This window comes from Garra rufa, chromosome 7, assembly GCF_049309525.1.
Source record: "Garra rufa chromosome 7, GarRuf1.0, whole genome shotgun sequence".
NCBI lineage: Eukaryota > Metazoa > Chordata > Actinopteri > Cypriniformes > Cyprinidae > Garra > Garra rufa.
In genome coordinates this window covers 22148079-22160578 of record NC_133367.1, presented here as the reverse complement: position 1 = coordinate 22160578, position 12500 = coordinate 22148079, and the positions used below count along the sequence as shown (strand labels likewise).

General features: G+C 41.0%; 18 non-coding genes across 18 annotated transcripts in view; all 18 read right to left on the bottom strand.

Annotated features, from left to right (window-relative positions):
* Nucleotides 1-2641: 2641 nt before the first annotated feature.
* Nucleotides 2642-2760, bottom strand: LOC141339360 (5S ribosomal RNA). The gene has a single exon (XR_012355960.1). It is a non-coding gene; the product is annotated as a 5S ribosomal RNA (ribosomal RNA).
* An 84-nt stretch (nt 2761-2844) lies between these two features.
* On the bottom strand, nt 2845-2963 carry LOC141339411 (5S ribosomal RNA). The gene has a single exon (XR_012356007.1). It is a non-coding gene; the product is annotated as a 5S ribosomal RNA (ribosomal RNA).
* A 751-nt stretch (nt 2964-3714) lies between these two features.
* LOC141339724 (5S ribosomal RNA) lies at nt 3715-3833 on the bottom strand. The gene has a single exon (XR_012356300.1). It is a non-coding gene; the product is annotated as a 5S ribosomal RNA (ribosomal RNA).
* Nucleotides 3834-3917: 84 nt separating this feature from the next.
* On the bottom strand, nt 3918-4036 carry LOC141339692 (5S ribosomal RNA). The gene has a single exon (XR_012356270.1). It is a non-coding gene; the product is annotated as a 5S ribosomal RNA (ribosomal RNA).
* An 801-nt stretch (nt 4037-4837) lies between these two features.
* LOC141339359 (5S ribosomal RNA) lies at nt 4838-4956 on the bottom strand. The gene has a single exon (XR_012355959.1). It is a non-coding gene; the product is annotated as a 5S ribosomal RNA (ribosomal RNA).
* Nucleotides 4957-5040: 84 nt separating this feature from the next.
* Nucleotides 5041-5159, bottom strand: LOC141339410 (5S ribosomal RNA). Its single transcript, XR_012356006.1, has one exon. It is a non-coding gene; the product is annotated as a 5S ribosomal RNA (ribosomal RNA).
* A 751-nt stretch (nt 5160-5910) lies between these two features.
* LOC141339723 (5S ribosomal RNA) lies at nt 5911-6029 on the bottom strand. The gene has a single exon (XR_012356299.1). It is a non-coding gene; the product is annotated as a 5S ribosomal RNA (ribosomal RNA).
* Nucleotides 6030-6113: 84 nt separating this feature from the next.
* On the bottom strand, nt 6114-6232 carry LOC141339691 (5S ribosomal RNA). The gene has a single exon (XR_012356269.1). It is a non-coding gene; the product is annotated as a 5S ribosomal RNA (ribosomal RNA).
* An 801-nt stretch (nt 6233-7033) lies between these two features.
* LOC141339593 (5S ribosomal RNA) lies at nt 7034-7152 on the bottom strand. The gene has a single exon (XR_012356177.1). It is a non-coding gene; the product is annotated as a 5S ribosomal RNA (ribosomal RNA).
* Nucleotides 7153-7236: 84 nt separating this feature from the next.
* Nucleotides 7237-7355, bottom strand: LOC141339642 (5S ribosomal RNA). Its single transcript, XR_012356224.1, has one exon. It is a non-coding gene; the product is annotated as a 5S ribosomal RNA (ribosomal RNA).
* An 802-nt stretch (nt 7356-8157) lies between these two features.
* Nucleotides 8158-8276, bottom strand: LOC141339694 (5S ribosomal RNA). The gene has a single exon (XR_012356271.1). It is a non-coding gene; the product is annotated as a 5S ribosomal RNA (ribosomal RNA).
* An 801-nt stretch (nt 8277-9077) lies between these two features.
* LOC141339592 (5S ribosomal RNA) lies at nt 9078-9196 on the bottom strand. The gene has a single exon (XR_012356176.1). It is a non-coding gene; the product is annotated as a 5S ribosomal RNA (ribosomal RNA).
* An 84-nt stretch (nt 9197-9280) lies between these two features.
* LOC141339637 (5S ribosomal RNA) lies at nt 9281-9399 on the bottom strand. The gene has a single exon (XR_012356219.1). It is a non-coding gene; the product is annotated as a 5S ribosomal RNA (ribosomal RNA).
* Nucleotides 9400-10202: 803 nt separating this feature from the next.
* On the bottom strand, nt 10203-10321 carry LOC141339867 (5S ribosomal RNA). The gene has a single exon (XR_012356435.1). It is a non-coding gene; the product is annotated as a 5S ribosomal RNA (ribosomal RNA).
* Nucleotides 10322-10405: 84 nt separating this feature from the next.
* On the bottom strand, nt 10406-10524 carry LOC141339828 (5S ribosomal RNA). The gene has a single exon (XR_012356397.1). It is a non-coding gene; the product is annotated as a 5S ribosomal RNA (ribosomal RNA).
* An 801-nt stretch (nt 10525-11325) lies between these two features.
* Nucleotides 11326-11444, bottom strand: LOC141339591 (5S ribosomal RNA). The gene has a single exon (XR_012356175.1). It is a non-coding gene; the product is annotated as a 5S ribosomal RNA (ribosomal RNA).
* A 799-nt stretch (nt 11445-12243) lies between these two features.
* LOC141339590 (5S ribosomal RNA) lies at nt 12244-12362 on the bottom strand. Its single transcript, XR_012356174.1, has one exon. It is a non-coding gene; the product is annotated as a 5S ribosomal RNA (ribosomal RNA).
* Nucleotides 12363-12446: 84 nt separating this feature from the next.
* The window catches only part of LOC141339636 (5S ribosomal RNA), a 119-nt gene continuing 65 nt past the window's right edge, over nt 12447-12500 (bottom strand). Inside the window, exon 1 of the ribosomal RNA XR_012356218.1 lies at nt 12447-12500. This exon is cut by the window's right edge and continues 65 nt beyond it. This is a non-coding gene — a ribosomal RNA (5S ribosomal RNA).

Below are 12500 nucleotides of genomic sequence, written 5' to 3'. Positions count from 1 at the left end.
TGACTAGTGGTTAAAAGAATGAGACATAAAAGAAAATTGGTTTAAATAGATTTGGTGTATTTAACACTAGATTTACTAAACCTGCGCAAATTTGCGTAAAATCCCTGGACCTAACACCTACAAGCACCCTGCTGAGATTTCCACAGGCCTTTTGTCCTCCTGCTTTTGTTGTGCAAATACACCCATTACCTGTGAGGCCTGGCACATTTGCATTTTTTTACTCAGAGTAACTCAGATCCAAGGCAGGCCAAACCTCTGTGTGTAACAAACCTTTAGAATTGCCTGACGTATTTATACAAAAGACACACATTCACAATATATGGATACACAAGTCTGTTTTATTTTTATACGTACATACTTTTTTTTATACATACATATTTATTTTATATAAGTGTTTCAAACTTTGCAGAGTTTGCAGACCCAGTGTCCATTGTCCCTGCATTTGGCACAGGTGAATTTTTTACATGTTGCACAGGAATACCTGCTGCGATTCCTGTTGCAGCTCTCTTGCACCTGGCACTGTGTTGTCTGTACAGTCCCTGGCACAGCAGCTTCAGCAGCCTGCCTCTGTACCAATATTTCCTTCTGTTGCATGAATCGGCAACGAAGTTCCTTTGCTAGAAGACTCAGAAACAATCTTCTTTTGCCTGTCCACCCAGTACATGCCTTGTACAAAATGTAGGCATTCACCGCCGCTAGGTCCAGCATATTGTAAAAAACTGCTACTGGCCACCTGCGTGTTGCTGCTCTTACCGAATACATCCGTGCCATTTGGTCCAACACGTCTACACCACACTGTAAAAGTAGAGAGAGAGAGAGAGAGTCATGAGTATATGTGCTTTTTTCTATAGGTCTGTATAGTACACATCAGAAAACATTGTAGTACTGGTGTAAAATTATACACAAATTCACATACCTTCATGTGGTTATAGTCTGTTATCGTGTTGGGTTTCCTCTTTCTGCCATCACCGATCGTCACGTTTTGGTGCATGGAACTTAGAACACACACAGTCTTCTTTTTTTTAGGGGCATAAATTGTCAAGGAGACACTGCCACTTCTAAGCACTGAAGTGGAGAATACCTCTCGCTGTGCAGTGTCTTTTGCTAGTTGAGGAAGTTCACGTCGGACTTTATTCATCGTGCCCAGTAGCGTTGTTTGACGCTGCAGCAGTCTGTGCGCCAGTGACAGTGAAGTAAAGAAATTGTCCGTTGTGACATTTCTCCCTTTATCCAAAAATGGCTCCATCAGATTCATGACCACATTCTCTGCCAGCCTCTCTCCCTTCTGACGACTGGGGTCCTTTCCCAAGTAAGGAGATGCCTTGCAAACATATTTGGTCTCCAAATCCGTGGCCATCCAGAACTTGATCCCAAATTTGTCTGGCTTGGTTGCAATATACTGTGTGAATGGACAACGTACCTTGGTAGGGAACAGCTGTTCATCTATGGTCATGTGTTCTCCTGGAGTGAAACTCTCAGCACAGTTCTTGTTGAAGCGTGTCCAGATGTCGGAGATCGCAGCAAATTTGTCTGTCTTCACCCGTTCTGCCCGCGTGTCCTTGTCATCAAATCGAAGGTGTTGCATAATTGAAATGAATCTATCTCGGGGCATTGTCTCTTTGATTACAGGCACCAGAAAGCTTTCTGACCAGCAATCCACAATGGCACCAACGGGACACATGATTGCTCTTACAAACAGAATTGAAATGAATGCCATCAGTTCATGAATTGCCAAATTCCAGTTTGGCTCTGTTCTGCGGGCTTGGTGGACCGTGCACTCCCTGATGGTCTGCAGCATTCCCATATAATGTGAATATGTGTCTTTAATATTTGCAGGTCAGTCAATGTGTTGAATATTTTTTATAGATATGGCAGGCATTTTTGAAGGTTTCCATGTCACACAGAGGTTTGGCCTGCCTTGAGTTACACTGAGTAAAAAAATGCCAATGTGCCAGGCCTCACAGGTAAATGGGTGTGTTTGCACAACAAAAGCAGGGGGACAATCGAGCTGAAGAAGTGTGAAAATCTCAGCAGGGGTGATTCACACCTCAGGACTTTCACCAAAAAATAAAAAAGTCAGTAATTCTAGTGTTAAAAGGTTCACATAAAAGACTTTAAAACAACACGATAAAACTAGGTAAACTCTGTTAAAAGAATACAGTTCATTTGTCCATACCCTAAAAACAGGTAAACTCTGTTAAAAGAATACAGTTCATTTGTCCATACCCTAAAAACAGTCCAAGAACCCCAGTGTGTTGATAAGTCCAATGTGAGTGTCCACCAGTGTATATACAATCCACAGAAAGTGTAATCCAAAGTTTGCAGGTGGTGAATGGAAAGGTGAGCTCTAAAATTAGCAACTCCTCAATCCAACAGTTTGGTGACTGTCCTTTGTTTGTCATGCTGCTCTCTTATACAGTTGTACTTCCTGCTTCCTGTCATGTGTCTAGTCACATGACAGGCCAACCATCCATTTATTAAAAACACATACACTTAAAATGTTAAGAGTAATAAAATGGCCTAAAAAACATGTAAAACACTTAAAACTCTATAATACATGTAAATGATTGTAATAAATAGAGCGGTAAAACACGTCTTTCTAAAAGCCAGCATATTATATAAATAGTGAAGAAAAGGCAAAAGCTTACAGCACCTGGTATTCCCAGGCGGTCTCCCATCCAAGTTCTAACCAGGCCCGACGCTGCTTAGCTTCCGAGATCAGACGAGATCGGGCGCTCTCAGCGCGGTATGGCCATAAGCCAGGGCTGCTCCAAAAAGTGGGCTATTTAAAGATCAGCCTCCGTATAAGCCAGCATATTATATAAATAGTGAAGAAAAGGCAAAAGCTTACAGCACCTGGTATTCCCAGGCTGTCTCCCATCCAAGTACTAACCAGGCCCGACGCTGCTTAGCTTCCAAGATCAGACGAGATCGGGCGCTCTCAGCGCGGTATGGCCATAAGCGAGGGCTGCTCCAAAAAGTGGGCTATTTAAAGATCAGCCTCCGTAAAAGCCAGCATATTATATAAATAGTGAAGAAAAGGCAAAAGCTTACAGCACCTGGTATTCCCAGGCGGTCTCCCATAAAAGTGTAACAATCGGCCTTATCAGCCGAGTTACAAGACTAAAATGGGGTCAGATTTAACTGTGAGAGATGACTAGTGGTTAAAAGAATGAGACATAAAAGAAAATTGGTTTAAATAGATTTGGTGTATTTACAAGGTTCACATAAAAGACTTTAAAACAACACGATAAAACTAGGTAAACTCTGTTAAAAGAATACAGTTCATTTGTCCATACTCTAAAAACAGTCCAAGAACCCCAGTGTGTTGATAAGTCCAATGTGAGTGTCCACCAGTGTATATACAATCCACAGAAAGTGTAATCCAAAGTTTGCAGGTGATGAATGGAAAGGTGAGCTCTAAAATTAGCAACTCCTCAATCCAACAGTTTGGTGACTGTCCTTTGTTTGTCATGCTGCTCTCTTATACAGTTGTACTTCCTGCTTCCTGTCATGTGTCTAGTCACATGACAGGCCAACCATCCATTTATTAAAGACACATACACTTAAAATGTTAAGAGTAATAAAATGGCCTAAAAAACATGTAAAACACTTAAAACTCTATAATACATGTAAATGATTGTAATAAATAGAGCGGTAAAACACGTCTTTCTAAAAGCCAGCATATTATATAAATAGTTAAGAAAAGGCAAAAGCTTACAGCACCTGGTATTCCCAGGCGGTCTCCCATCCAAGTACTAACCAGGCCCGACGCTGCTTAGCTTCCGAGATCAGACGAGATCGGGCGCTCTCAGCGCAGTATGGCCATAAGCGAGGGCTGCTCCAAAAAGTGGGCTATTTAAAGATCAGCCTCCGTAAAAGCCAGCATATTATATAAATAGTGAAGAAAAGGCAAAAGCTTACAGCACCTGGTATTCCCAGGCGGTCTCCCATCCAAGTACTAACCAGGCCCGGCGCTGCTTAGCTTCCGAGATCAGACGAGATCGGGCGCTCACAGCGCGGTATGGCCATAAGCGAGGGCTGCTCCAAAAAGTGGGCTATTTAAAGATCAGCCTCCGTAAAAGCCAGCATATTATATAAATAGTGAAGAAAAGGCAAAAGCTTACAGCACCTGGTATTCCCAGGCGGTCTCCCATAAAAGTGTAACAATCGGCCTTATCAGCCGAGTTACAAGACTAAAATGGGGTCAGATTTAACTGTGAGAGATGACTAGTGGTTAAAAGAATGAGACATAAAAGAAAATTGGTTTAAATAGATTTGGTGTATTTACAAGGTTCACATAAAAGACTTTAAAACAACACGATAAAACTAGGTAAACTCTGTTAAAAGAATACAGTTCATTTGTCCATACCCTAAAAACAGGTAAACTCTGTTAAAAGAATACAGTTCATTTGTCCATACCCTAAAAACAGTCCAAGAACCCCAGTGTGTTGATAAGTCCAATGTGAGTGTCCACCAGTGTATATACAATCCACAGAAAGTGTAATCCAAAGTTTGCAGGTGGTGAATGGAAAGGTGAGCTCTAAAATTAGCAACTCCTCAATCCAACAGTTTGGTGACTGTCCTTTGTTTGTCATGCTGCTCTCTTATACAGTTGTACTTCCTGCTTCCTGTCATGTGTCTAGTCACATGACAGGCCAACCATCCATTTATTAAAGACACATACACTTAAAATGTTAAGAGTAATAAAATGGCCTAAAAAACATGTAAAACACTTAAAACTCTATAATACATGTAAATGATTGTAATAAATAGAGCGGTAAAACAAGTCTTTCTAAAAGCCAGCATATTATATAAATAGTGAAGAAAAGGCAAAAGCTTACAGCACCTGGTATTCCCAGGCGGTCTCCCATCCAAGTTCTAACCAGGCCCGACGCTGCTTAGCTTCCGAGATCAGACGAGATCGGGCGCTCTCAGCGCGGTATGGCCATAAGCCAGGGCTGCTCCAAAAAGTGGGCTATTTAAAGATCAGCCTCCGTATAAGCCAGCATATTATATAAATAGTGAAGAAAAGGCAAAAGCTTACAGCACCTGGTATTCCCAGGCTGTCTCCCATCCAAGTACTAACCAGGCCCGACGCTGCTTAGCTTCCAAGATCAGACGAGATCGGGCGCTCTCAGCGCGGTATGGCCATAAGCGAGGGCTGCTCCAAAAAGTGGGCTATTTAAAGATCAGCCTCCGTAAAAGCCAGCATATTATATAAATAGTGAAGAAAAGGCAAAAGCTTACAGCACCTGGTATTCCCAGGCGGTCTCCCATAAAAGTGTAACAATCGGCCTTATCAGCCGAGTTACAAGACTAAAATGGGGTCAGATTTAACTGTGAGAGATGACTAGTGGTTAAAAGAATGAGACATAAAAGAAAATTGGTTTAAATAGATTTGGTGTATTTACAAGGTTCACATAAAAGACTTTAAAACAACACGATAAAACTAGGTAAACTCTGTTAAAAGAATACAGTTCATTTGTCCATACTCTAAAAACAGTCCAAGAACCCCAGTGTGTTGATAAGTCCAATGTGAGTGTCCACCAGTGTATATACAATCCACAGAAAGTGTAATCCAAAGTTTGCAGGTGATGAATGGAAAGGTGAGCTCTAAAATTAGCAACTCCTCAATCCAACAGTTTGGTGACTGTCCTTTGTTTGTCATGCTGCTCTCTTATACAGTTGTACTTCCTGCTTCCTGTCATGTGTCTAGTCACATGACAGGCCAACCATCCATTTATTAAAGACACATACACTTAAAATGTTAAGAGTAATAAAATGGCCTAAAAAACATGTAAAACACTTAAAACTCTATAATACATGTAAATGATTGTAATAAATAGAGCGGTAAAACACGTCTTTCTAAAAGCCAGCATATTATATAAATAGTTAAGAAAAGGCAAAAGCTTACAGCACCTGGTATTCCCAGGCGGTCTCCCATCCAAGTACTAACCAGGCCCGACGCTGCTTAGCTTCCGAGATCAGACGAGATCGGGCGCTCTCAGCGCAGTATGGCCATAAGCGAGGGCTGCTCCAAAAAGTGGGCTATTTAAAGATCAGCCTCCGTAAAAGCCAGCATATTATATAAATAGTGAAGAAAAGGCAAAAGCTTACAGCACCTGGTATTCCCAGGCGGTCTCCCATCCAAGTACTAACCAGGCCCGGCGCTGCTTAGCTTCCGAGATCAGACGAGATCGGGCGCTCACAGCGCGGTATGGCCATAAGCGAGGGCTGCTCCAAAAAGTGGGCTATTTAAAGATCAGCCTCCGTAAAAGCCAGCATATTATATAAATAGTGAAGAAAAGGCAAAAGCTTACAGCACCTGGTATTCCCAGGCGGTCTCCCATAAAAGTGTAACAATCGGCCTTATCAGCCGAGTTACAAGACTAAAATGGGGTCAGATTTAACTGTGAGAGATGACTAGTGGTTAAAAGAATGAGACATAAAAGAAAATTGGTTTAAATAGATTTGGTGTATTTACAAGGTTCACATAAAAGACTTTAAAACAACACGATAAAACTAGGTAAACTCTGTTAAAAGAATACAGTTCATTTGTCCATACCCTAAAAACAGGTAAACTCTGTTAAAAGAATACAGTTCATTTGTCCATACCCTAAAAACAGTCCAAGAACCCCAGTGTGTTGATAAGTCCAATGTGAGTGTCCACCAGTGTATATACAATCCACAGAAAGTGTAATCCAAAGTTTGCAGGTGGTGAATGGAAAGGTGAGCTCTAAAATTAGCAACTCCTCAATCCAACAGTTTGGTGACTGTCCTTTGTTTGTCATGCTGCTCTCTTATACAGTTGTACTTCCTGCTTCCTGTCATGTGTCTAGTCACATGACAGGCCAACCATCCATTTATTAAAGACACATACACTTAAAATGTTAAGAGTAATAAAATGGCCTAAAAAACATGTAAAACACTTAAAACTCTATAATACATGTAAATGATTGTAATAAATAGAGCGGTAAAACAAGTCTTTCTAAAAGCCAGCATATTATATAAATAGTGAAGAAAAGGCAAAAGCTTACAGCACCTGGTATTCCCAGGCGGTCTCCCATCCAAGTACTAACCAGGCCCGACGCTGCTTAGCTTCCGAGATCAGACGAGATCGGGCGCTCTCAGCGCGGTATGGCCATAAGCGAGGGCTGCGCCAAAAAGTGGGCTATTTAAAGGTCAGCCTCCGTAAAAGCCAGCATATTATATAAATAGTGAAGAAAAGGCAAGAGCTTACAGCACCTGGTATTCCCAAGCGGTCTCCCATCCAAGTACTAACCAGGCCCGACGCTGCTTAGCTTCCGAGATCAGACGAGATCGGGCGCTCTCAGCGCGGTATGGCCATAAGCGAGGGCTGCTCCAAAAAGTGGGCTATTTAAAGATCAGCCTCCGTAAAAGCCAGCATATTATATAAATAGTGAAGAAAAGGCAAAAGCTTACAGCACCTGGTATTCCCAGGCGGTCTCCCATAAAAGTGTAACAATCGGCCTTATCAGCCGAGTTACAAGACTAAAATGGGGTCAGATTTAACTGTGAGAGATGACTAGAGGTTAAAAGAATGAGACATAAAAGAAAATTGGTTTGAAATAGATTTGGTGTATTTACAAGGTTCACATAAAAGACTTTAAAACAACACGATAAAACTAGGTAAACTCTGTTAAAAGAATACAGTTCATTTGTCCATACCCTAAAAACAGGTAAACTCTGTTAAAAGAATACAGTTCATTCGTCCATACCCTAAAAACAGTCCAAGAACCCCAGTGTGTTGATAAGTCCAATGTGAGTGTCCACCAGTGTATATACAATCCACAGAAAGTGTAATCCAAAGTTTGCAGGTGGTGAATGGAAAGGTGAGCTCTAAAATTAGCAACTCCTCAATCCAACAGTTTGGTGACTGTCCTTTGTTTGTCATGCTGCTCTCTTATACAGTTGTACTTCCTGCTTCCTGTCATGTGTCTAGTCACATGACAGGCCAACCATCCATTTATTAAAGACACATACACTTAAAATGTTAAGAGTAATAAAATGACCTAAAAAACATGTAAAACACTTAAAACTCTATAATACATGTAAATGATTGTAATAAATAGAGCGGTAAAACAAGTCTTTCTAAAAGCCAGCATATTATATAAATAGTGAAGAAAAGGCAAAAGCTTACAGCACCTGGTATTCCCAGGAGGTCTCCCATCCAAGTACTAACCAGGCCCGACGCTGCTTAGCTTCCGAGATCAGACGAGATCGGGCGCTCTCAGCGCGGTATGGCCATAAGCGAGGGCTTCTCCAAAAAGTGGGCTATTTAAAGATCAGCCTCCGTAAAAGCCAGCATATTATATAAATAGTGAAGAAAAGGCAAAAGCTTACAGCACCTGGTATTCCCAGGCGGTCTCCCATAAAAGTGTAACAATCGGCCTTATCAGCCGAGTTACAAGACTAAAATGGGGTCAGATTTAACTGTGAGAGATGACTAGTGGTTAAAAGAATGAGACATAAAAGAAAATTGGTTTAAATAGATTTGGTGTATTTACAAGGTTCACATAAAAGACTTTAAAACAACACGATAAAACTAGGTAAACTCTGTTAAAAGAATACAGTTCATTTGTCCATACCCTAAAAACAGGTAAACTCTGTTAAAAGAATACAGTTCATTTGTCCATACCCTAAAAACAGTCCAAGAACCCCAGTGTGTTGATAAGTCCAATGTGAGTGTCCACCAGTGTATATACAATCCACAGAAAGTGTAATCCAAAGTTTGCAGGTGGTGAATGGAAAGGTGAGCTCTAAAATTAGCAACTCCTCAATCCAACAGTTTGGTGACTGTCCTTTGTTTGTCATGCTGCTCTCTTATACAGTTGTACTTCCTGCTTCCTGTCATGTGTCTAGTCACATGACAGGCCAACCATCCATTTATTAAAGACACATACACTTAAAATGTTAAGAGTAATAAAATGGCCTAAAAAACATGTAAAACACTTAAAACTCTATAATACATGTAAATGATTGTAATAAATAGAGCGGTAAAACAAGTCTTTCTAAAAGCCAGCATATTATATAAATAGTGAAGAAAAGGCAAAAGCTTACAGCACCTGGTATTCCCAGGCGGTCTCCCATCCAAGTACTAACCAGGCCCGACGCTGCTTAGCTTCCGAGATCAGACGAGATCGGGCGCTCTCAGCGCGGTATGGCCATAAGCGAGGGCTGCTCCAAAAAGTGGGCTATTTAAAGATCAGCCTCCGTAAAAGCCAGCATATTATATAAATAGTGAAGAAAAGGCAAAAGCTTACAGCACCTGGTATTCCCAGGCGGTCTCCCATCCAAGTACTAACCAGGCCCAACGCTGTTTAGCTTCCGAGATCAGACGAGATCGGGCGCTCTCAGCGCGGTATGGCCATAAGCGAGGGCTGCTCCAAAAAGTGGGCTATTTAAAGATCAGCCTCCGTAAAAGCCAGCATATTATATAAATAGTGAAGAAAAGGCAAAAGCTTACAGCAACTGGTATTCCCAGGCGGTCTCCCATAAAAGTGTAACAATCGGCCTTATCAGCCGAGTTACAAGACTAAAATGGGGTCAGATTTAACTGTGAGAGATGACTAGTGGTTAAAAGAATGAGACATAAAAGAAAATTGGTTTAAATAGATTTGGTGTATTTACAAGGTTCACATAAAAGACTTTAAAACAACACGATAAAACTAGGTAAACTCTGTTAAAAGAATACAGTTCATTTGTCCATACCCTAAAAACAGGTAAACTCTGTTAAAAGAATACAGTTCATTTGTCCATACCCTAAAAACAGTCCAAGAACCCCAGTGTGTTGATAAGTCCAATGTGAGTGTCCACCAGTGTATATACAATCCACAGAAAGTGTAATCCAAAGTTTGCAGGTGGTGAATGGAAAGGTGAGCTCTAAAATTAGCAACTCCTCAATCCAACAGTTTGGTGACTGTCCTTTGTTTGTCATGCTGCTCTCTTATACAGTTGTACTTCCTGCTTCCTGTCATGTGTCTAGTCACATGACAGGCCAACCATCCATTTATTAAAGACACATACACTTAAAATGTTAAGAGTAATAAAATGGCCTAAAAAAAACATGTAAAACACTTAAAACTCTATAATACATGTAAATGATTGTAATAAATAGAGCGGTAAAACACGTCTTTCTAAAAGCCAGCATATTATATAAATAGTGAAGAAAAGGCAAAAGCTTACAGCACCTGGTATTCCCAGGCGGTCTCCCATCCAAGTACTAACCAGGCCCGAAGCTGCTTAGCTTCCGAGATCAGACGAGATCGGGCGCTCTCAGCGCGGTATGGCCATAAGCGAGGGCTGCTCCAAAAAGTGGGCTATTTAAAGATCAGCCTCCGTAAAAGCCAGCATATTATATAAATAGTGAAGAAAAGGCAATAGCTTACAGCACCTGGTATTCCCAGGCGGTCTCCCATCCAAGTACTAACCAGGCCCGACGCTGCTTAGCTTCCGAGATCAGACGAGGTCGGGCGCTCTCAGCGCGGTATGGCCATAAGCGAGGGCTGCTCCAAAAAGTGGGCTATTTAAAGATCAGCCTCCGTAAAAGCCAGCATATTATATAAATAGTGAAGAAAAGGCAAAAGCTTACAGCACCTGGTATTCCCAGGCGGTCTCCCATAAAAGTGTAACAATCGGCCTTATCAGCCGAGTTACAAGACTAAAATGGGGTCAGATTTAACTGTGAGAGATGACTAGTGGTTAAAAGAATGAGACATAAAAGAAAATTGGTTTAAATAGATTTGGTGTATTTACAAGGTTCACATAAAAGACTTTAAAACAACACGATAAAACTAGGTAAACTCTGTTAAAAGAATACAGTTCATTTGTCCATACCCTAAAAACAGGTAAACTCTGTTAAAAGAATACAGTTCATTTGTCCATACCCTAAAAACAGTCCAAGAACCCCAGTGTGTTGATAAGTCCAATGTGAGTGTCCACCAGTGTATATACAATCCACAGAAAGTGTAATCCAAAGTTTGCAGGTGGTGAATGGAAAGGTGAGCTCTAAAATTAGCAACTCCTCAATCCAACAGTTTGGTGACTGTCCTTTGTTTGTCATGCTGCTCTCTTATACAGTTGTACTTCCTGCTTCCTGTCATGTGTCTAGTCACATGACAGGCCAACCATCCATTTATTAAAGACACATACACTTAAAATGTTAAGAGTAATAAAATGGCCTAAAAAACATGTAAAACACTTAAAACTCTATAATACATGTAAATGATTGTAATAAATAGAGCGGTAAAACACGTCTTTCTAAAAGCCAGCATATTATATAAATAGTGAAGAAAAGGCAAAAGCTTACAGCACCTGGTATTCCCAGGCGGTCTCCCATCCAAGTACTAACCAGGCCCGACGCTGCTTAGCTTCCGAGATCAGACGAGATCGGGCGCTCTCAGCGCGGTATGGCCATAAGCGAGGGAGCTCCAAAAAGTGGGCTATTTAAAGATCAGCCTCCGTAAAAGCCAGCATATTATATAAATAGTGAAGAAAAGGCAAAAGCTTACAGCACCTGGTATTCCCAGGTGGTCTCCCATAAAAGTGTAACAATCGGCCTTATCAGCCGAGTTACAAGACTAAAATGGGGTCAGATTTAACTGTGAGAGATGACTAGTGGTTAAAAGAATGAGACATAAAAGAAAATTGGTTTAAATAGATTTGGTGTATTTACAAGGTTCACATAAAAGACTTTAAAACAACACGATAAAACTAGGTAAACTCTGTTAAAAGAATACAGTTCATTTGTCCATACCCTAAAAACAGGTAAACTCTGTTAAAAGAATACAGTTCATTTGTCCATACCCTAAAAACAGTCCAAGAACCCCAGTGTGTTGATAAGTCCAATGTGAGTGTCCACCAGTGTATATACAATCCACAGAAAGTGTAATCCAAAGTTTGCAGGTGGTGAATGGAAAGGAGAGCTCTAAAATTAGCAACTCCTCAATCCAACAGTTTGGTGACTGTCCTTTGTTTGTCATGCTGCTCTCTTATACAGTTGTACTTCCTGCTTCCTGTCATGTGTCTAGTCACATGACAGGCCAACCATCCATTTATTAAAGACACATACACTTAAAATGTTAAGAGTAATAAAATGGCCTAAAAACATGTAAAACACTTAAAACTCTATAATACATGTAAATGATTGTAATAAATAGAGCGGTAAAACACGTCTTTCTAAAAGCCAGCATATTATATAAATAGTGAAGAAAAGGCAAAAGCTTACAGCACCTGGTATTCCCAGGCGGTCTCCCATCCAAGTACTAACCAGGCCCGACGCTGCTTAGCTTCCGAGATCAGACGAGATCGGGCGCTCTCAGCGCGGTATGGCCATAAGCGAGGGCTGCTCCAAAAAGTGGGCTATTTAAAGATCAACCTCCGTAAAAGCCAGCATATTATATAAATAGTGAAGAAAAGGCAAAAGCTTACAGCACCTGGTATTCCCAGGCGGTCTCCCATCCAAGTACTAACCAGGC